The sequence below is a fragment of the Narcine bancroftii genome, unplaced genomic scaffold (genome assembly GCF_036971445.1).
Source record: "Narcine bancroftii isolate sNarBan1 unplaced genomic scaffold, sNarBan1.hap1 Scaffold_160, whole genome shotgun sequence".
Lineage (NCBI taxonomy): Eukaryota > Metazoa > Chordata > Chondrichthyes > Torpediniformes > Narcinidae > Narcine > Narcine bancroftii.
Window position 1 is genome coordinate 6,025,742 of NW_027211895.1, and position 22,276 is coordinate 6,048,017.

Genomic DNA, 22,276 nt, shown 5'->3' on the forward strand with positions numbered 1-22,276 from the left:
TTCCCGGCATCTGATTCCGGCCTCTGATTCCCGGCCTCTGATTCCCTGCTTCTGATTCCCCATCTCTGATTCCGCAAATCTAATTCCCTGCCTCTGATTCCCCACCTCTGATTCCCCATATCTGATTCCCCGCCTCTGTTTCCCCGCCTCTGATTCACCGCCTGTTTCCCCATATCTAAGTCCCCGCCTCTGATTCCCCGCATCTGATTCCATGCATCTGATTCCCAGCCTCTGATTCCCAGCCTCTGATTCCCAACCTCTGATTCCCCACCTCTGATCCCCATATCTGATTCCCCGCCTCTGTTTCCCCGCCTCTGATTCCCCGCCTCTGTTTCCCCATATCTGATCCCCGCCTCTATTTGCCCGCCTCTGATTCCCCGCCTCTGTTTCCCCATATCTGATTCCCCGCCTCTGAATCCCCAACTCTGATTCCCTGCCTCTAATTTCCCAGCTCTGATTCCCCGCCTCTGATTCCCTGCGTCTGATTACCGGCCTCTGATTCCCCGCCTCTGATTCCCCATCTCTGATTCACAACCTCTGATTCCCCACCTCTGATACCCCATATCTGATTCCCCGCCTCTGTTTCCCCGCCTCTGATTCCCCACCTCTGATTCCCAATATCTGATTCCCCGCCTCTGATTCCCCACCTCTGATTCCCCGCCTCTGATTCGCCAGCTATGATTCCCCGCCTCTTATTACCCGCGTCTGATTCCCTGCCTCTGATTCCCCGCCTCTGATTCCACATCTCTGATTCACCACCTCTGATTCCCCGCGTCTGATTCCCTGCCTCATGATTCCCCATCTCTGATTCCCCATCTCTGATTCCCCAATTCTGATTCCCCTCCTCTGATTCCCCGTGTTTGATTCCCTGCCTCTGATTCCCGGCCTCTGATTCCCCATCTCTGATTCACCGCCTTTGATTCGCCACCTCTGATTCGCCATATCTGATTCCCCGCCTCTGTTTCCCCGCCTCTGATTCCCCGCCTCTGATTCCCCATATCTCATTCCCCGCCTCTGAATCCCCATCTCTGATTCCCGGACTCTGATTCCCCACCTCTGATTTCCGGCCTCTTATTCCTGGCATCTGATTCCGGCCTCTGATTCCCGGCCTCTGATTCCCTGCTTCTGATTCTGATTCCCTGCCTTTGATTCCCCATCTCTGATTCCGCACATCTGATTCCCCGCCTCTGATTCCCCAACTCTGATTCCCCACCTCTGATTCCCCAGCTCTGATTCCCCGCCTCTGATTCCCCGCATCTGATTACCTGCATCTGATTCCAAGCCTCTGATTCCCTGCCTCTGATTCCCAACCTCTGATTCCCCACCTCTGATTCCCCATATCTGATTCCCAGCCTCTGTTTCCCCGCCTCTGATTCCCAGCCTCCGTTTCCCCATATCTGATTCCCGGCCTCTGATTCCCCGCCTCTGATTCCCCGCCTCTGATTCCCTGCCTCTGATTCCCCATCTCCGATTCCGCACATCTGATTCCCTGCCTCTGATTCCCCGCCTCTGATTCCCCGCCTCTGATTCCCTGCCTCTGATTCCCAACCTCTGATTCACCACCTCTGATTCCCCGTGTTTGATTCCCCGCCTCTGTTTCCCCGCCTCTGATTCCCCGCCTCTGATTCCCCAACTCTAATTCCCCGCCTCTGATTCCCCATATCTGATTCCCCGCCTCTGTTTCCCCGCCTCTGATTCCCCGCCCCTGTTTCCCCATATCTGATTCCCTGCCTCTGATTCCCCAACTTTGATTCCCAGCCTCTGATTCCCCAGCTCTGATTCCCCGCCTCTGATTCCCCGTGTTTGATTCCCTGCCTCTGATTCCCCGCCTCTGATTCCCCATCTCTGATTCACCACCTTTGATTCGCCACCTCTGATTCCCCATATCTGATTCCCCACCTCTGTTTTCCCGCCTCTGATTCCCCGCCTCTGATTCTCCATATCTCATTCCCCGCCTCTGAATCCCCATCTCCGATTCCCGGACTCTGATTCCCCACCTCTGATTCCCGGCCTCTTATTCCCAGCATCTGATTCCAGGCCTCTGATTCCCGGCCTCTGACTCCCCGCTTCTGATTCTGATTCCCTGCCTCTGATTCCCCATCTCTGATTCCGCACATCTGATTACCTGCCTCTGATTCCCCACCTCTGATTCCCCATATCTGATTCCCCGCCTCTGTTTCCACGCCTCTGATTCCCCATATCTGATTCCCCGCCTCTGTTTCCACGCCTCTGATTCCCCACCTCTGATTCCCCATATCTGATTCCCCAGCTCTGATTCCCCGCCTCTGATTCCCCACATCCGATTCCCCATATCTGATTCCCCGCCTCTGTTTCCCCGCCCCTGATTCCCCGCCTCTGTTTCCCCATATCTGATTCCCCGCCTCTGTTTCCCCATATCTGATTCCCCGCCTCTGATTCCCAACTATGATTCCCCGCCTCTGATTCCCCAGCTCTGATTCCCTGCCTCTGATTCCCCGCGTTCTATTCCCTGCCTCTGATTCCCCGCCTGTGATTCCCCATCTCTGATAAACCACCTCTGATTCCCCACCACTGATTCCCCATATCTAATTCCCCGCCTCTGTTTGCCCGCCTCTGATTCCCCGCCTCTGTTTCCCCATATCTGATTCCCCGCCTCTGAATCCCCAACTCTGATTCCCTGCCTCTGATTCCCCAGCTTCATTCCCCGCCTTTGATTCCCCCCGTCTGATTCCCAGCCTCTGAATCCCCGTGTCTGATAACCTGCCTCTGATTCCCCGCCTCTGATTCCCCATCTCAGATTCACCGCCTCTGATTCCCCACCTCTGATTCCCCATCTCTGATTCCGCACATCCGACTCCCTGCCTCTGATTCCCCACCTCTGATTCCCCAGCTCTGATTCCCCGCCTCTGATTCCCCAACTCTGATTCCCCGCCTCTGATTCCACAGCTCTGATTCCCCGCCTCTGATTCCCCGTGTTTGATCCCCTGCCTCTGATTCCCCGCCTCTGATTCCCCATCTCTGATTCACCGCCTTTGATTCGACACCTCTGATTCCCCATATCTGATTCCTCGCCACTGTTTCCCCGCCTCTGATTCCCCGCCTCTGATTCCCCATATCTCATTCCCCGCCTCTGATTCGCCAGCTATGATTCCCCGCCTCTGATTCCCCGCGTCTGATTCCCTGCCTCTGATTCCCCGCCTCTGATTCCACATCTCTGATTCACCACCTCTGATTCCACGCGTCTGATTCCCCGCCTCTGATTCCCCATCTCTGATTCCCCATCTCTGATTCCCCAATTCTGATTCCCCGACTCTGATTCCCCAGCTCTGATTCCTCGCCTCTGATTCCCTTCCTCTGATTCCCAACCTCTGATTCCCCACCTCTGATTTCCCATATTGATTCCCTGCGTCTGATTCCCCACCTCTGATTTCCCATATTGATTCCCTGCGTCTGATTCCCCGCCTCTGATTCCCAAACTCTGATTCTCCGCCTCTGATTACCCAGCTCTGATTCCCCGCATCTGATTCCCCGTGTTTGATTCCCTGCCTCTGATTCCCGGCCTCTGATTCCCCATCTCTGATTCACCGCCTTTGATTCGCAACCTCTGATTCCCCATATCTGATTCCCCGCCTCTGTTTCCCCGCCTCTGATTCCCCGCCTCTGATTCCCCATATCTCATTCCCCGCCTCTAAATCCCCATGTCTGATTCCCGGACTCTGATTCCCCACCTCTGATTCCCGGCCTCTTATTCCCGGCATCTGATTCCGGCCTCTGATTCCCGGCCTCTGATTCCCTGCTTCTGATTCTGATTCCCTGCCTCTGATTCCCCATCTCTGATTCCGCACATCTGATTCCCTGCCTCTGATTCCCCACCTCTGATTCCCCATATCTGATTCCCCGCCTCTGTTTCCCCACCTTTGATTCCCCGCCTCTCTTTCCCAATATCTAAGTCCCCGCCTCTGATTCCCCAACTCTGATTCCACACCTCTGATTCCCCAGCTCTGATTCCCCGCCTCTGATTCCCCGCATCTGATTGCCTGCAACTGATTCCAAGCCTCTTATTCCCTGCCTCTGATTCCCAACCTCTGATTCCCAACCTCTGATTCCACACCTCTGATTCCCCATATCTGATTCCTCGCCTCTGTTTCCCCGCCTCTGATTCCCCGCCTCTGATTCCCCATATCTCATTCCCCGCCTCTGATTCCGCATCTCTGATTCCCAACCTCTGATTCCCCACCTCTGATTCCCCATATCTGATTCCCCGCCTCTGTTTCCCCGCCTCTGATTCCCCGCCTCTGTTTCCCCATATCTGATCCCCCCCTCTATTTGCCCGCCTCTGATTCCCCGCCTCTGTTTCCCCATATCTGATTCCCCGCCTCTGAATCCCCAACTCTGATTCCCTGCCTCTAATTTCCCATGTCTGATTCCCCGCCTCTGATTCCCCGCGTCTGATTTCCGGCCTCTGATTCCCCGCCTCTGATTCCCCATCTCTGATTCACAACCTCTGATTCCCCACCTCTGATTCCCCATATCTGATTCCCCGCCTCTGTTTCCCCGCCTCTGATTCCCCACCTCTGATTCCCAATATCTGATTCCCCGCCTCTGATTCCCCAACTCTGATTCCCCGCCTCTGATTCGCAAGCTATGATTCCCCGCCTCTGATTCCCCGCGTCTGATTCCCTGCCTCTGATTCCCCGCCTCTGATTCCACATCTCTGATTCACCACCTCTGATTCCCCGCGTCTGATTCCCCGCCTCTGATTCCCCATCTCTGATTCCCCATCTCTGATTCCCCAATTCTGATTCCCCGCCTCTGATTCCCCAGCTCTGATTCCTCGCCTCTGATTCCCTTCCTCTGATTCCCAACCTCTGATTCCCCACCTCTGATTTCCCATATTGATTCCCTGCGTCTGATTCCCCGCCTCTGATTCCCCAACTCTGATTCCCCGCCTCTGATTCCCCAGCTCTGATTCCACGCCTCTGATTCCCCGTGTTTGATTCCCTGCCTCTGATTCCCGGCCTCTGATTCCCCATCTCTGATTCACCGCCTTTGATTCGCCACCTCTGATTCCCCAAATCTGATTCACCGCCTCTGTTTCCCCGCCTCTGATTCCCGCCTCTGATTCCCTGCCTCTGATTCCCCGCCTCTGATTCCACATCTCTGATTCACCACCTCTGATTCCCCGCGTCTGATTCCCCGCCTCTGATTCCCCATCTCTGATTCCCCATCTCTGATTCCCCAATTCTGATTCCCCGCCTCTGATTCCCCAGCTCTGATTCCTCGCCTCTGATTCCCTTCCTCTGATTCCCAACCTCTGATTCCCCACCTCTGATTTCCCATATTGATTCCCTGCGTCTGATTCCCCGCCTCTGATTCCCCAACTCTGATTCCCCGCCTCTGATTCCCCAGCTCTGATTCCCCGCCTCTGATTCCCCGTGTTTGATTCCCTGCCTCTGATTCCCGGCCTCTGATTCCCCAACTCTGATTCGCCACCTCTGATTCCCCATATCTGATTCCCCACCTCTGTTTTCCCGCCTCTGATTCCCCGCCTCTGATTCTCCATATCTCATTCCCCGCCTCTGAATCCCCATCTCCGATTCCCGGACTCTGATTCCCCACCTCTGATTCCCGGCTTCTTATTCCCAGCATCTGATTCCAGGCCTCTGATTCCCGGCCTCTGACTCCCCGCTTCTGATTCTGATTCCCTGCCTCTGATTCCCCATCTCTGATTCCGCACATCTGATTACCTGCCTCTGATTCCCCACCTCTGATTCCCCATATCTGATTCCCCGCCTCTGTTTCCACGCCTCTGATTCCCCACCTCTGATTCCCCATATCTGATTCCCCAGCTCTGATTCCCCGCCTCTGATTCCCCGCATCCGATTCCCCATATCTGATTCCCCGCCTCTGTTTCCCCGCCCCTGATTCCCCGCCTCTGTTTCCCCATATCTGATTCCCCGCCTCTGTTTCCCCATATCTGATTCCCCGCCTCTGATTCCCAACTATGATTCCCCGCCTCTGATTCCCCAGCTCTGATTCCCTGCCTCTGATTCCCCGCGTTCTATTCCCTGCCTCTGATTCCCCGCCTGTGATTCCCCATCTCTGATAAACCACCTCTGATTCCCCACCACTGATTCCCCATATCTAATTCCCCGCCTCTGTTTGCCCGCCTCTGATTCCCCGCCTCTGTTTCCCCATATCTGATTCCCCGCCTCTGAATCCCCAACTCTGATTCCCTGCCTCTGATTCCCCAGCTTCATTCCCCGCCTTTGATTCCCCCCGTCTGATTCCCAGCCTCTGAATCCCCGTGTCTGATAACCTGCCTCTGATTCCCCGCCTCTGATTCCCCATCTCAGATTCACCGCCTCTGATTCCCCACCTCTGATTCCCCATCTCTGATTCCGCACATCCGACTCCCTGCCTCTGATTCCCCGACTCTGATTCCCCACCTCTGATTCCCCAGCTCTGATTCCCCGCCTCTGATTCCCCAACTCTGATTCCCCGCCTCTGATTCCACAGCTCTGATTCCCCGCCTCTGATTCCCCGTGTTTGATCCCCTGCCTCTGATTCCCCGCCTCTGATTCCCCATCTCTGATTCACCGCCTTTGATTCGCCACCTCTGATTCCCCATATCTGATTCCTCGCCACTGTTTCCCCGCCTCTGATTCCCCGCCTCTGATTCCCCATATCTCATTCCCCGCCTCTGATTCGCCAGCTATGATTCCCCGCCTCTGATTCCCCGCGTCTAATTCCCTGCCTCTGATTCCCCGCCTCTGATACCACATCTCTGATTCACCACCTCTGATTCCACGCGTCTGATTCCCCGCCTCTGATTCCCCATCTCTGATTCCCCATCTCTGATTCCCCAATTCTGATTCCCCGCCTCTGATTCCCCAGCTCTGATTCCTCGTCTCTGATTCCCTTCCTCTGATTCCCAACCTCTGACTCCCCACCTCTGATTTCCCATATTGATTCCCTGCGTCTGATTCCCCACCTCTGATTTCCCATATTGATTCCCTGCGTCTGATTCCCCGCCTCTGATTCCCCAACTCTGATTCCCCGCCTCTGATTCCCCAGCTCTGATTCCCCGCATCTGATTCCCCGTGTTTGATTCCTTGCCTCTGATTCCCGGCCTCTGATTCCCCATCTCTGATTCACCGCCTTTGATTCGCAACCTCTGATTCCCCATATCTGATTCCCCGCCTCTGTTTCCCCGCCTCTGATTCCCAGCCTCTGATTCCCCATATCTCATTCCCCGCCTCTAAATCCCCATGTCTGATTCCCGGACTCTGATTCCCCACCTCTGATTCCCGGCCTCTTATTCCCGGCATCTGATTCCGGCCTCTGATTCCCGGCCTCTGATTCCCTGCTTCTGATTCTGATTCCCTGCCTCTGATTCCCCATCTCTGATTCCGCACATCTGATTCCCTGCCTCTGATTCCCCACCTCTGATTCCCCATATCTGATTCCCCGCCTCTGTTTCCCCACCTTTGATTCCCCGCCTCTCTTTCCCAATATCTAAGTCCCCGCCTCTGATTCCCCAACTCTTATTCCCCACCTCTGATTCCCCAGCTCTGATTCCCCGCCTCTGATTCCCCGCATCTGATTGCCTGCAACTGATTCCAAGCCTCTTATTCCCTGCCTCTGATTCCCAACCTCTGATTCCCAACTTCTGATTCCACACCTCTGATTCCCCATATCTGATTCCTCGCCTCTGTTTCCCCGCCTCTGATTCCCCGCCTCTGATTCCCCATATCTCATTCCCCGCCTCTGATTCCGCATCTCTGATTCCCAACCTCTGATTCCCCACCTCTGATTCCCCATATCTGATTCCCCGCCTCTGTTTCCCCGCCTCTGATTCCCCGCCTCTGTTTCCCCATATCTGATCCCCCCCTCTATTTGCCCGCCTCTGATTCCCCGCCTCTGTTTCCCCATATCTGATTCCCCGCCTCTGAATCCCCAACTCTGATTCCCTGCCTCTAATTTCCCATGTCTGATTCCCCGCCTCTGATTCCCCGCGTCTGATTACCGTCCTCTGATTCCCCGCCTCTGATTCCCCATCTCTGATTCACAACCTCTGATTCCCCACCTCTGATTCCCCATATCTGATTCCCCGCCTCTGTTTCCCCGCCTCTGATTCCCCACCTCTGATTCCCAATATCTGATTCCCCGCCTCTGATTCCCCAACTCTGATTCCCCGCCTCTGATTCGCAAGCTATGATTCCCCGCCTCTGATTCCCCGCGTCTGATTCCCTGCCTCTGATTCCCCGCCTCTGATTCCACATCTCTGATTCACCACCTCTGATTCCCCGCGTCTGATTCCCCGCCTCTGATTCCCCATCTCTGATTCCCCATCTCTGATTCCCCAATTCTGATTCCCCGCCTCTGATTCCCCAGCTCTGATTCCTCGCCTCTGATTCCCTTCCTCTGATTCCCAACCTCTGATTCCCCACCTCTGATTTCCAATATTGATTCCCTGCGTCTGATTCCCCGCCTCTGATTCCCCAACTCTGATTCCCCGCCTCTGATTCCCCAGCTCTGATTCCCCGCCTCTGATTCCCCGTGTTTGATTCCCTGCCTCTGATTCCCGGCCTCTGATTCCCCATCTCTGATTCACCGCCTTTGATTCGCCACCTCTGATTCCCCAAATCTGATTCCCCGCCTCTGTTTCCCCGCCTCTGATTCCCCGCCTCTGATTCCCCATATCTCATTCCCCGCCTCTGAATCCCCATCTCTGATTCCCGGACTCTGATTCCCCACCTCTGATTCCCAGCCTCTTATTCCCGGCATCTGATTCCGGCCTCTGATTCCCGGCCTCTGATTCCCTGCTTCTGATTCTGATTCCCTGCCTCTGATTCCCCATCTCTGATTCCGCACATCTGATTCCTTGCCTCTGATTACCCCCCTCTGTTTCCCCGCCTCTGATTCCCCGCCTCTGTTTCCCAATATCTAAGTAGCCGCCTCTGATTCCCCTACTCTGATTCCCCACCTCTGATTCCCCAGCTCTGATTCCCCGCCTCTGATTCCCCGCATCTGATTCCCTGCATCTGATTCCAAGCCTCTGATTCCCTGCCTCTGATTCCCAACCTCTGATTCCCCACCTCTGATTCCCCATATCTGATTCCCCGCCTCTGTTTCCCCGCCTCTGATTCCCCACCTCTGTTTCCCAATATCTGATTCCCGGCCTCTGATTCCCCGCCTCTGATTCCCCGCCTCTGATTCCCTGCCTCTGATTCCCCATCTCCGATTCCGCACATCTGATTCCCTGCCTCTGTTTCCCCGCCTCTGATTCCCCTCCTCTGATTCCCCAACTCTAATTTCCCGCCTCTGATTCCCCAGCTCTGATTCCCCGTGTTTGATTCCCTGCCTCTGATTCCCTGCCCTGATTCCCCATCTCTGTTTCACCGCCTTTGATTCGCCACCTCTGATTCCCCATATCTGATTCCCCGCCTCTGTTTCCCCGCCTCTGATTCCCTGCCTCTGATTCCCAACCTCTGATTCCACACCTCTGATTCCCCATATCTGATTCCCCGCCTCTGTTTCCCCGCCTCTGATTCCCTGCCCCTGTTTCCCCATATCTGATTCCCTGCCTCTGATTCCCCAACTCAGATTCCCCGCCTCTGATTCCCTAGCTCTAATTCCCCGCCTCTGATTTCCCGTGTTTGATTCCCTGCCTCTGATTCCCCGCCTCTGATTCCCCATCTCTGATTCACCGCCTTTGATTCGCCACCTCTGATTCCACATATCTGATTCCCCACCTCTGTTTCCCCGCCTCTGATTCCCCGCCTCTGATTCTCCATATCTCATTCCCCGCCTCTGAATCCCCATCTCTGATTCCCGGACTCTGATTCCCCACCTCTGATTCCCGGCCTCTCATTCCCAGCATCTGATTCCCGGCCTCTGATTTCCGGCCTCTGATTCCCCGCTTCTGATTCTGATTCCCTGCCTCTGATTCCCCATCTCTGATTCCGCACATCTGATTCCCTGCCTCTGATTCCCCACATCTGATTCCCCATATCTGATTTCCCGCCTCTGTTTCCCCGCCTCTGATTCCCCGCCTCTGTTTCCCCATATCTAATTCCCAACCTCTGATGCCCCAACTCTGATTCCCTGCCTCTGATTCCCCGCGTTCTATTCCCTGCCTCTGATTCCCCGCCTGTGATTCCCCATCTCTGATTCACCACCTCTGATTCCCCACCTCTGATTCCCCATATCTAATTCCCCGCCTCTGTTTGCCCGCCTCTGATTCCCCGCCTCTGTTTCCCCATATCTGATTCCCTGCCTCTGAATCCCCAACTCTGATTCCCTGCCTCTGATTCCCCAGCTCTGATTCCCCGCCTTTGATTCCCCCCGTCTGATTCCCAGCCTCTGAATCCCCGTGTCTGATTTCCTGCCTCTGATTCCCCACCTCTGATTCCCCATCTCTGATTCACAGCCTCTGATTCCCCACCTCTGATTCCCCATCTCTGATTCCGCACATCTGATTCCCTGCCTCTGATTCCCCGCCTCTGTTTCCCCATATCTAATTCCCAACCTCTGATGCCCCAACTCTGATTCCCTGCCTCTGATTCCCCGCGTTCTATTCCCTGCCTCTGATTCCCCGCCTGTGATCCCCATCTCTGATTCACCACCTCTGATTCCCCACCTCTGATTCCCATATCTAATTCCCCGCCTCTGTTTGCCCGCCTCTGATTCCCCGCCTCTGTTTCCCCATATCTGATTCCCCGCCTCTGAATCCCCAACTCGGATTCCCTGCCTCTGATTCCCCAGCTCTGATTCCCCGCCTTTGATTCCCCCCGTCTGATTCCCAGCCTCTGAATCCCCGTGTCTGATTTCCTTCCTCTGATTCCCCACCTCTGATTCCCCATCTCTGATTCACAGCCTCTGATTCCCCACCTCTGATTCCCCATCTCTGATTCACCGCCTTTCATTCGCCACCTCTGATTCCCCATATCAGATTCCCAGCCTCTGTTACCCCGCCTCTGATTCCCCGCCTCTGTTTCCCCATATCTGATTCCCCACCTCTGATTCCCCATATCTGATTCCCCGCCTCTCTTTCCGCGCCTCTGATTCCCTGCCTCTGATTCCCCATATCTGATTCCCCGCCTCTGATTCCCCAACTCTGATTCCACACCTCTGATTCCCCAGCTCTGTTTCCCCACCTCTGATTCCCCGCCTCTGTTTCCCCATATCTAATTCCCCACCTCTGATTCCCAAACTCTGATTCCCCGACTCTGATTCCCCAGCTCTGATTCCCCGCCTCTGATTCCCCACATCTGATTCCCTGCCTCTGATTCCCTGCCTCCGATTCCCTGCCTCTGATTCCCCATCTCTGATTCACCGCCTTTGATTCGCAACCTCTGATTCCCCATATCTGATTCCCCGCCTCTGATTCCCCGCCTCTGTTTCCCCATATCTGATCCCCCCCTCTATTTGCCCGCCTCTGATTCCCCGCCTCTGTTTCCCCATATCTGATTCCCCGCCTCTGAATCCCCAACTCTGATTCCCTGCCTCTAATTTCCCATGTCTGATTCCCCGCCTCTGATTCCCCGCGTCTGATTACCGGCCTCTGATTCCCCGCCTCTGATTCCCCATCTCTGATTCGCAACCTCTGATTCCCCACCTCTGATTCCCAATATCTGATTCCCCGCCTCTGATTCCCCAACTCTGATTCCCCGCCTCTGATTCGCAAGCTATGATTCCCCGCCTCTGATTCCCCGCGTCTGATTCCCTGCCTCTGATTCCCCGCCTCTGATTCCACATCTCTGATTCACCACCTCTGATTCCCCGCGTCTGATTCCCCGCCTCTGATTCCCCATCTCTGATTCCCCATCTCTGATTCCCCAATTCTGATTCCCCGCCTCTGATTCCCCAGCTCTGATTCCTCGCCTCTGATTCCCTTCCTCTGATTCCCAACCTCTGATTCCCCACCTCTGATTTCCTATATTGATTCCCTGCGTCTGATTCCCCTCCTCTGATTCCCCAACTCTGATTCCCCGCCTCTGATTCCCCAGCTCTGATTCCCCGCCTCTGATTCCCCGTGTTTGATTCCCTGCCTCTGATTCCCGGCCTCTAATTCCCCATGTCTGATTCACCGCCTTTGATTCGCCACCTCTGATTCCCCAAATCTGATTCCCCGCCTCTGTTTCCCCGCCTCTGATTCCCCGCCTCTGATTCCCCATATCTCATTCCCCGCCTCTGAATCCCCATCTCTGATTCCCGGACTCTGATTCCCCACCTCTGATTCCCGGCCTCTTATTCCCGGCATCTGATTCCGGCCTCTGATTCCCGGCCTCTGATTCCCTGCTTCTGATTCTGATTCCCTGCCTCTGATTCCCCATCTCTGATTCCGCACATCTGATTCCCTGCCTCTGATTACCCCCCTCTGTTTCCCCGCCTCTGATTCCCCGCCTCTGTTTCCCAATATCTAAGTCCCCGCCTCTGATTCCCCAACTCTGATTCCCCACCTCTGATTCCCCAGCTCTGATTCCCCGCCTCTGATTCGCCGCATCTGATTCCCTGCATCTGATTCCAAGCCTCTGATTCCCTGCCTCTGATTCCCTGCCTCTGATTCCCCATCTCCGATTCCGCACATCTGATTCCCTGCCTCTGATTCCCCGCCTCTGATTCCCCGCCTCTGATTCCCTGCCTCTGATTCCCAACCTCTGATTCCCCACCTCTGATTCCCCATATCTGATTCCCCGCCTCTGATTCCCCATATCTCATTCCCCGCCTCTGAATCCCCATCTCTGATTCCCGGACTCTGATTCCACACCTCTGATTCCCGGCTTCTTATTCCCGGCATCTGTTTCCGGCCTCTGATTCCCGGCCTCTGATTCCCTGCTTCTGATTCTGATTCCCTGCCTCTGATTCCCCATCTCTGATTCCGCACATCTGATTCCCTGCCACTGATTCCCCACCTCTGATTCCCCATATCTGATTCCCCGCCTCTGTTTCCCCGCCTCTGATTCCCCGCCTCTGTTTCCCAATATCTGATTCCCCAACTCTGATTCCCCACCTCTGATTCCCCAGCTCTGATTCCCCGCCTCTGATTCCCCGCATCTGATTCCCTGCATCTGATTCCAAGCCTCTGATTCCCTGCCTCTGATTCCCAACCTCTGATTCCCCACCTCTGATTCCCCATATCTGATTCCCCGCCTCTGTTTCCCCGCCTCTGATTCCCCACCTCTGTTTCCCCATATCTGATTCCCGGCCTCTTATTCCCCGCCTCTGATTCCCCACCTCTGATTCCCTACCTCTGATTCCCCATCTCCGATTCCGCACATCTGATTCCCTGCCTCTGATACCGAACCTCTGATTCCCCACCTCTGATTCCCCATATCTGATTCCCCGCCTCTGTTTCCCCGCCTCTGATTCCCCTCCTCTGATTCCCCAACTCTAATTCCCCGCCTCTGATTCCCCAGCTCTGATTCTCCGTGTTTGATTCCCTGCCTCTGATTCCCTGCCCTGATTCCCCATTTCTGTTTCACCGCCTTTGATTCGCCACCTCTGATTCCCCATATCTGATTCCCCGCCTCTGTTTCGCCGCCTCTGATTCCCTGCCTCTGATTCCCAACCTCTGATTCCACACCTCTGATTCCCCATATCTGATTCCCCGCCTCTGTTTCCCCGCCTCTGATTCCCTGCCCTTGTTTCCCCATATCTGATTCCCTGCCTCTGATTCCCCAACTCTGATTCCCCGCCTCTGATTCCCCAGCTCTGATTCCCCGCCCCTGATTTCCCGTGTTTGATTCCCTGCCTCTGATTCCCCGCCTCTGATTCCCCATCTCTGATTCACCGCCTTTGATTCGCCACCTCTGATTCCCCATATCTGATTCCCCGCCTCTGTTTCGCCGCCTCTGATTCCCTGCCTCTGATTCCCAACCTCTGATTCCACACCTCTGATTCCCCATATCTGATTCCCCGCCTCTGTTTCCCCGCCTCTGATTCCCTGCCCTTGTTTCCCCATATCTGATTCCCTGCCTCTGATTCCCCAACTCTGATTCCCCGCCTCTGATTCCCCAGCTCTGATTCCCCGCCCCTGATTTCCCGTGTTTGATTCCCTGCCTCTGATTCCCCGCCTCTGATTCCCCATCTCTGATTCACCGCCTTTGATTCGCCACCTCTGATTCCACATATCTGATTCCCCACCTCTGTTTCCACGCCTCTGATTCCCCGCCTCTGATTCTACATATCTCATTTTCCGCCTCTGAATCCCCATCTCTGATTCCCGGACTCTGATTCCCCACCTCTGATTCCCGGCCTCTTATTCCCAGCATCTAATTCCCGGCCTCTGATTCCCGGCCTCTGATTCCCCGCTTCTGATTCTGATTCGCTGCCTCTGATTCCCCATCTCTGATTCCGCACATCTGATTCCCTGCCTCTGATTCCCCACCTCTGATTCCCCATATCTGATTTCCCGCCTCTGTTTCCCCGCCTCTGATTCCCCGCCTCTGTTTCCCCATATCTAATTCCCAACCTCTGATGCCCCAACTCTGATTCCCTGCCTCTGATTCCCCGCGTTCTATTCCCTGCCTCTGTTTGCCCGCCTCTGATTCCCCGCCTCTGTTTCCCCATATCTGATTCCCCGCCTCTGAATCCCCAACTCTGATTCCCTGCCTCTGATTCCCCAGCTCTGATTCCCCGCCTTTGATTCCCCCCGTCTGATTCCCAGCCTCTGAATCCCCGTGTCTGATTTCCTGCCTCTGATTCCCCGCCTCTGATACCCCATCTCTGATTCCCTGCCTCCGATTCCCTGCCTCTGATTCCCCATCTCTGATTCACCGCCTTTGATTCGCAACCTCTGATTCCCCATATCTGATTCCCCGCCTCTGATTCCCCGCCTCTGTTTCCCCATATCTGATCCCCCCCTCTATTTGCCCGCCTCTGATTCCCCGCCTCTGTTTCCCCATATCTGATTCCCCGCCTCTGAATCCCCAACTCTGATTCCCTGCCTCTAATTTCCCATGTCTGATTCCCCGCCTCTGATTCCCCGCGTCTGATTACCGGCCTCTGATTCCCCGCCTCTGATTCCCCATCTCTGATTCGCAACCTCTGATTCCCCACCTCTGATTCCCAATATCTGATTCCCCGCCTCTGATTCCCCAACTCTGATTCCCCGCCTCTGATTCGCAAGCTATGATTCCCCGCCTCTGATTCCCCGCGTCTGATTCCCTGCCTCTGATTCCCCGCCTCTGATTCCACATCTCTGATTCACCACCTCTGATTCCCCGCGTCTGATTCCCCGCCTCTGATTCCCCATCTCTGATTCCCCATCTCTGATTCCCCAATTCTGATTCCCCGCCTCTGATTCCCCAGCTCTGATTCCTCGCCTCTGATTCCCTTCCTCTGATTCCCAACCTCTGATTCTCCACCTCTGATTTCCTATATTGATTCCCTGCGTCTGATTCCCCTCCTCTGATTCCCCAACTCTGATTCCCCGCCTCTGATTCCCCAGCTCTGATTCCCCGCCTCTGATTCCCCGTGTTTGATTCCCTGCCTCTGATTCCCGGCCTCTAATTCCCCATGTCTGATTCACCGCCTTTGATTCGCCACCTCTGATTCCCCAAATCTGATTCCCCGCCTCTGTTTCCCCGCCTCTGATTCCCCGCCTCTGATTCCCCATATCTCATTCCCCGCCTCTGAATCCCCATCTCTGATTCCCGGACTCTGATTCCCCACCTCTGATTCCCGGCCTCTTATTCCCGGCATCTGATTCCGGCCTCTGATTCCCGGCCTCTGATTCCCTGCTTCTGATTCTGATTCCCTGCCTCTGATTCCCCATCTCTGATTCCGCACATCTGATTCCCTGCCTCTGATTACCCCCCTCTGTTTCCCCGCCTCTGATTCCCCGCCTCTGTTTCCCAATATCTAAGTCCCCGCCTCTGATTCCCCAACTCTGATTCCCCACCTCTGATTCCCCAGCTCTGATTCCCCGCCTCTGATTCGCCGCATCTGATTCCCTGCATCTGATTCCAAGCCTCTGATTCCCTGCCTCTGATTCCCTGCCTCTGATTCCCCATCTCCGATTCCGCACATCTGATTTCCTGCCTCTGATTCCCCGCCTCTGATTCCCCGCCTCTGATTCCCTGCCTCTGATTCCCAACCTCTGATTCCCCACCTCTGATTCCCCATATCTGATTCCCCGCCTCTGATTCCCCATATCTCATTCCCCGCCTCTGAATCCCCATCTCTGATTCCCGGACTCTGATTCCCCACCTCTGATTCCCGGCTTCTTATTCCCGGCATCTGTTTCCGGCCTCTGATTCCCGGCCTCTGATTCCCTGCTTCTGATTCTGATTCCCTGCCTCTGATTCCCCATCTCTGATTCCGCACATCTGATTCCCTGCCTCTGATTCCCCACCTCTGATTCCCCATATCTGATTCCCCGCCTCTGTTTCCCCGCCTCTGATTCCCCGCCTCTGTTTCCCAATATCTGATTCCCCAACTCTGATTCCCCACCTCTGATTCCCCAGCTCTGATTCCCCGCCTCTGATTCCCCGCATCTGATTCCCTGCATCTGATTCCAAGCCTCTGATTCCCTGCCTCTGATTCCCAACCTCTGATTCCCCACCTCTGATTCCCCATATCTGATTCCCCGCCTCTGTTTCCCCGCCTCTGATTCCCCACCTCTGTTTCCCCATATCTGATTCCCGGCCTCTTATTCCCCGCCTCTGATTCCCCACCTCTGATTCCCTACCTCTGATTCCCCATCTCCGATTCCGCACATCTGATTCCCTGCCTCTGATACCGAACCTCTGATTCCCCACCTCTGATTCCCCATATCTGATTCCCCGCCTCTGTTTCCCCGCCTCTGATTCCCCTCCTCTGATTCCCCAACTCTAATTCCCCGCCTCTGATTCCCCAGCTCTGATTCTCCGTGTTTGATTCCCTGCCTCTGATTCCCTGCCCTGATTCCCCATTTCTGTTTCACCGCCTTTGATTCGCCACCTCTGATTCCCCATATCTGATTCCCCGCCTCTGTTTCTCCGCCTCTGATTCCCTGCCTCTGATTCCCAACCTCTGATTCCACACCTCTGATTCCCCATATCTGATTCCCCGCCTCTGTTTCCCCGCCTCTGATTCCCTGCCCTTGTTTCCCCATATCTGATTCCCTGCCTCTGATTCCCCAACTCTGATTCCCCGCCTCTGATTCCCCAGCTCTGATTCCCCGCCCCTGATTTCCCGTGTTTGATTCCCTGCCTCTGATTCCCCGCCTCTGATTCCCCATCTCTGATTCACCGCCTTTGATTCGCCACCTCTGATTCCCCATATCTGATTCCCCGCCTCTGTTTCGCCGCCTCTGATTCCCTTCCTCTGATTCCCAACCTCTGATTCCACACCTCTGATTCCCCATATCTGATTCCCCGCCTCTGTTTCCCCGCCTCTGATTCCCTGCCCTTGTTTCCCCATATCTGATTCCCTGCCTCTGATTCCCCAACTCTGATTCCCCGCCTCTGATTCCCCAGCTCTGATTCCCCGCCCCTGATTTCCCGTGTTTGATTCCCTGCCTCTGATTCCCCGCCTCTGATTCCCCATCTCTGATTCACCGCCTTTGATTCGCCACCTCTGATTCCACATATCTGATTCCCCACATCTGTTTCCCCGCCTCTGATTCCCCGCCTCTGATTCTACATATCTCATTTTCCGCCTCTGAATCCCCATCTCTGATTCCCGGACTCTGATTCCCCACCTCTGATTCCCGGCCTCTTATTCCCAGCATCTAATTCCCGGCCTCTGATTCCCGGCCTCTGATTCCCCGCTTCTGATTCTGATTCGCTGCCTCTGATTCCCCATCTCTGATTCCGCACATCTGATTCCCTGCCTCTGATTCCCCACCTCTGATTCCCCATATCTGATTTCCCGCCTCTGTTTCCCCGCCTCTGATTCCCCGCCTCTGTTTCCCCATATCTAATTCCCAACCTCTGATGCCCCAACTCTGATTCCCTGCCTCTGATTCCCCGCGTTCTATTCCCTGCCTCTGTTTGCCCGCCTCTGATTCCCCACCTCTGTTTCCCCATATCTGATTCCCCGCCTCTGAATCCCCAACTCTGATTCCCTGCCTCTGATTCCCCAGCTCTGATTCCCCGCCTTTGATTCCCCCCGTCTGATTCCCAGCCTCTGAATCCCCGTGTCTGATTTCCTGCCTCTGATTCCCCGCCTCTGATACCCCATCTCTGATTCACAGCCTCTGATTCCCCACCTCTGATTCCCCATCTCGGATTCCGCACATCTGATTCCCTGCCTCTGATTCCCTGACTCTGATCCCCACCTCTGATTCCCAAGCTCTGATTCCCCGCCTCTGATTCCCCAACTCTGATTCCCCGCCTCTGATTCCTCAGCTCTGATTCCCCGTCTCTGATTCCCCGTGTTTGATTCCCTGCCTCTGATTCCCCACCTCTGATTCCCCATCTCTGATTCACTGCCTTTGATTCCCCGCCTCTGATTCTACATATCTCATTTTCCGCCTCTGAATCCCCATCTCTGATTCCCGGACTCTGATTCCCCACCTCTGATTCCCGGCCTCTTATTCCCAGCATCTGATTCCCGGCCTCTGATTCCCGGCCTCTGATTCCCCGCTTCTGATTCTGATTCGCTGCCTCTGATTCCCCATCTCTGATTCCGCACATCTGATTCCCTGCCTCTGATTCCCCACCTCTGATTCCCCATATCTGATTTCCCGCCTCTGTTTCCCCGCCTCTGATTCCCCGCCTCTGTTTCCCCATATCTAATTCCCAACCTCTGATGCCCCAACTCTGATTCCCTGCCTCTGATTCCCCGCGTTCTATTCCCTGCCTCTGTTTGCCCGCCTCTGATTCCCCGCCTCTGTTTCCCCATATCTGATTCCCCGCCTCTGAATCCCCAACTCTGATTCCCTGCCTCTGATTCCCCAGCTCTGATTCCCCGCCTTTGATTCCCCCCGTCTGATTCCCAGCCTCTGAATCCCCGTGTCTGATTTCCTGCCTCTGATTCCCCGCCTCTGATACCCCATCTCTGATTCACAGCCTCTGATTCCCCACCTCTGATTCCCCATCTCGGATTCCGCACATCTGATTCCCTGCCTCTGATTCCCTGACTCTGATCCCCACCTCTGATTCCCAAGCTCTGATTCCCCGCCTCTGATTCCCCAACTCTGATTCCCCGCCTCTGATTCCTCAGCTCTGATTCCCCGCCTCTGATTCCCCGTGTTTGATTCCCTGCCTCTGATTCCCCGCCTCTGATTCCCCATCTCTGATTCACTGCCTTTGATTCGCCACCTCTGATTCCCCATATCTGATTCCCGGCCTCTTATTCCCCGCCTCTGATTCCCCACCTCTGATTCCCTACCTCTGATTCCCCATCTCCGATTCCGCACATCTGATTCCCTGCCTCTGATACCGAACCTCTGATTCCCCACCTCTGATTCCCCATATCTGATTCCCCGCCTCTGTTTCCCCGCCTCTGATTCCCCTCCTCTGATTCCCCAACTCTAATTCCCCGCCTCTGATTCCCCAGCTCTGATTCTCCGTGTTTGATTCCCTGCCTCTGATTCCCTGCCCTGATTCCCCATCTCTGTTTCACCGCCTTTGATTCGCCACCTCTGATTCCCCATATCTGATTCCCCGCCTCTGTTTCGCCGCCTCTGATTCCCTGCCTCTGATTCCCAACCTCTGATTCCACACCTCTGATTCCCCATATCTGATTCCCCGCCTCTGTTTCCCCGCCTCTGATTCCCTGCCCTTGTTTCCCCATATCTGATTCCCTGCCTCTGATTCCCCAACTCTGATTCCCCGCCTCTGATTCCCCAGCTCTGATTCCCCACCCCTGATTTCCCGTGTTTGATTCCCTGCCTCTGATTCCCCGCCTCTGATTCCCCATCTCTGATTCACCGCCTTTGATTCGCCACCTCTGATTCCACATATCTGATTCCCCACCTCTGTTTCCCCGCCTCTGATTCCCCGCCTCTGATTCTACATATCTCATTTTCCGCCTCTGAATCCCCATCTCTGATTCCCGGACTCTGATTCCCCACCTCTGATTCCCGGCCTCTTATTCCCAGCATCTGATTCCCGGCCTCTGATTCCCGGCCTCTGATTCCCCGCTTCTGATTCTGATTCGCTGCCTCTGATTCCCCATCTCTGATTCCGTACATCTGATTCCCTGCCTCTGATTCCCCACCTCTGATTCCCCATATCTGATTTCCCGCCTCTGTTTCCCCGCCTCTGATTCCCCGCCTCTGTTTCCCCATATCTAATTCCCAACCTCTGATGCCCCAACTCTGATTCCCTGCCTCTGATTCCCCGCGTTCTATTCCCTGCCTCTGATTCCCCGCCTGTGATTCCCCATCTCTGATTCACCACCTCTGATTCCCCATCTCTGATACCCCATATCTAATTCCCCGCCTCTGTTTGCCCGCCTCTTATTCCCCGCCTCTGTTTCCCCATATCTGATTCCCCGCCTCTGAATCCCCAACTCTGATTCCCTGCCTCTGATTCCCCAGCTCTGATTCCCCGCCTTTGATTCCCCCCGTCTGATTCCCAGCCTCTGAATCCCCGTGTCTGATTTCCTGCCTCTGATTCCCCGCCTCTGATACCCCATCTCTGATTCACAGCCTCTGATTCCCCACCTCTGATTCCCCATCTCGGATTCCGCACATCTGATTCCCTGCCTCTGATTCCCTGACTCTGATCCCCACCTCTGATTCCCAAGCTCTGATTCCCCGCCTCTGATTCCCCAACTCTGATTCCCCGCCTCTGATTCCTCAGCTCTGATTCCCCGCCTCTGATTCCCCGTGTTTGATTCCCTGCCTCTGATTCCCCGCCTCTGATTCCCCATCTCTGATTCACTGCCTTTGATTCGCCACCTCTGATTCCCCATATCTGATTCCTCGCCTCTGTTTCCCCGCCTCTGATTCCCCACCTCGGATTCCCCATATCTCATTCCCCGCCTCTGATTCCCCATCTCTGATTCCCGGACTCTGATTCCCCACCTCTGATTCCCAGCCTCTTATTCCCGGCATCTGATTCCGGCCTCTGATTCCCGGCCTCTGATTCCCTGCTTCTGATTCTGATTCCCTGCCTTTGATTCCCCATCTCTGATTCCGAACATCTAATTCCCTGCCTCTGATTCCCCATCTCTGATTCCCCATATATGATTCCCCGCCTCTGTTTCCCTGCCTCTGATTCCCCGCCTCTGTTTCCCAATATCTAAGTCCCCGCCTCTGATTCCCCGCCTCTGTTTCCCCATATCTGATTCCCCACCTCTGATTCCCCATATCTGATTCCCCGCCTCTCTTTCCGCGCCTCTGATTCCCTGCCTCTGATTCCCCATATCTGATTCCCCGCCTCTGATTCCCCAACTCTGATTCCACACCTCTGATTCCCCAGCTCTGTTTCCCCACCTCTGATTCCCCGCCTCTGTTTCCCCATATCTAATTCCCCGCCTCTGATTCCCAAACTCTGATTCCCCGACTCTGATTCCCCAGCTCTGATTCCCCGCCTCTGATTCCCCACATCTGATTCCCTGCCTCTGATTCCCTGCCTCCGATTCCCTGCCTCTGATTCCCCATCTCTGATTCACCGCCTTTGATTCGCAACCTCTGATTCCCCATATCTGATTCCCCGCCTCTGTTTCCCCGCCTCTGATTCCCCGCCTCTGATTCCCCATATGTCATTCCCCGCCTCTAAATCCCCATCTCTGATTCCCGGACTCTTATTCCCGGCATCTGATTCCGGCCTCTGATTCCCGGCCTCTGATTCCCTGCTTCTGATTCTGATTCCCCGCCTCTGATTCCCCATCTCTGATTCACCGCCTTTCATTCGCCACCTCTGATTCCCCATATCAGATTCCCAGCCTCTGTTACCCCGCCTCTGATTCCCCGCCTCTGTTTCCCCATATCTGATTCCCCACCTCTGATTCCCCATATCTGATTCCCCGCCTCTCTTTCCGCGCCTCTGATTCCCTGCCTCTGATTCCCCATATCTGATTCCCCGCCTCTGATTCCCCAACTCTGATTCCACACCTCTGATTCCCCAGCTCTGTTTCCCCACCTCTGATTCCCCGCCTCTGTTTCCCCATATCTAATTCCCCGCCTCTGATTCCCAAACTCTGATTCCCCGACTCTGATTCCCCAGCTCTGATTCCCCGCCTCTGATTCCCCACATCTGATTCCCTGCCTCTGATTCCCTGCCTCCGATTCCCTGCCTCTGATTCCCCATCTCTGATTCACTGCCTTTGATTCGCAACCTCTGATTCCCCATATCTGATTCCCCGCCTCTGTTTCCCCGCCTCTGATTCCCCGCCTCTGTTTCCCCATATC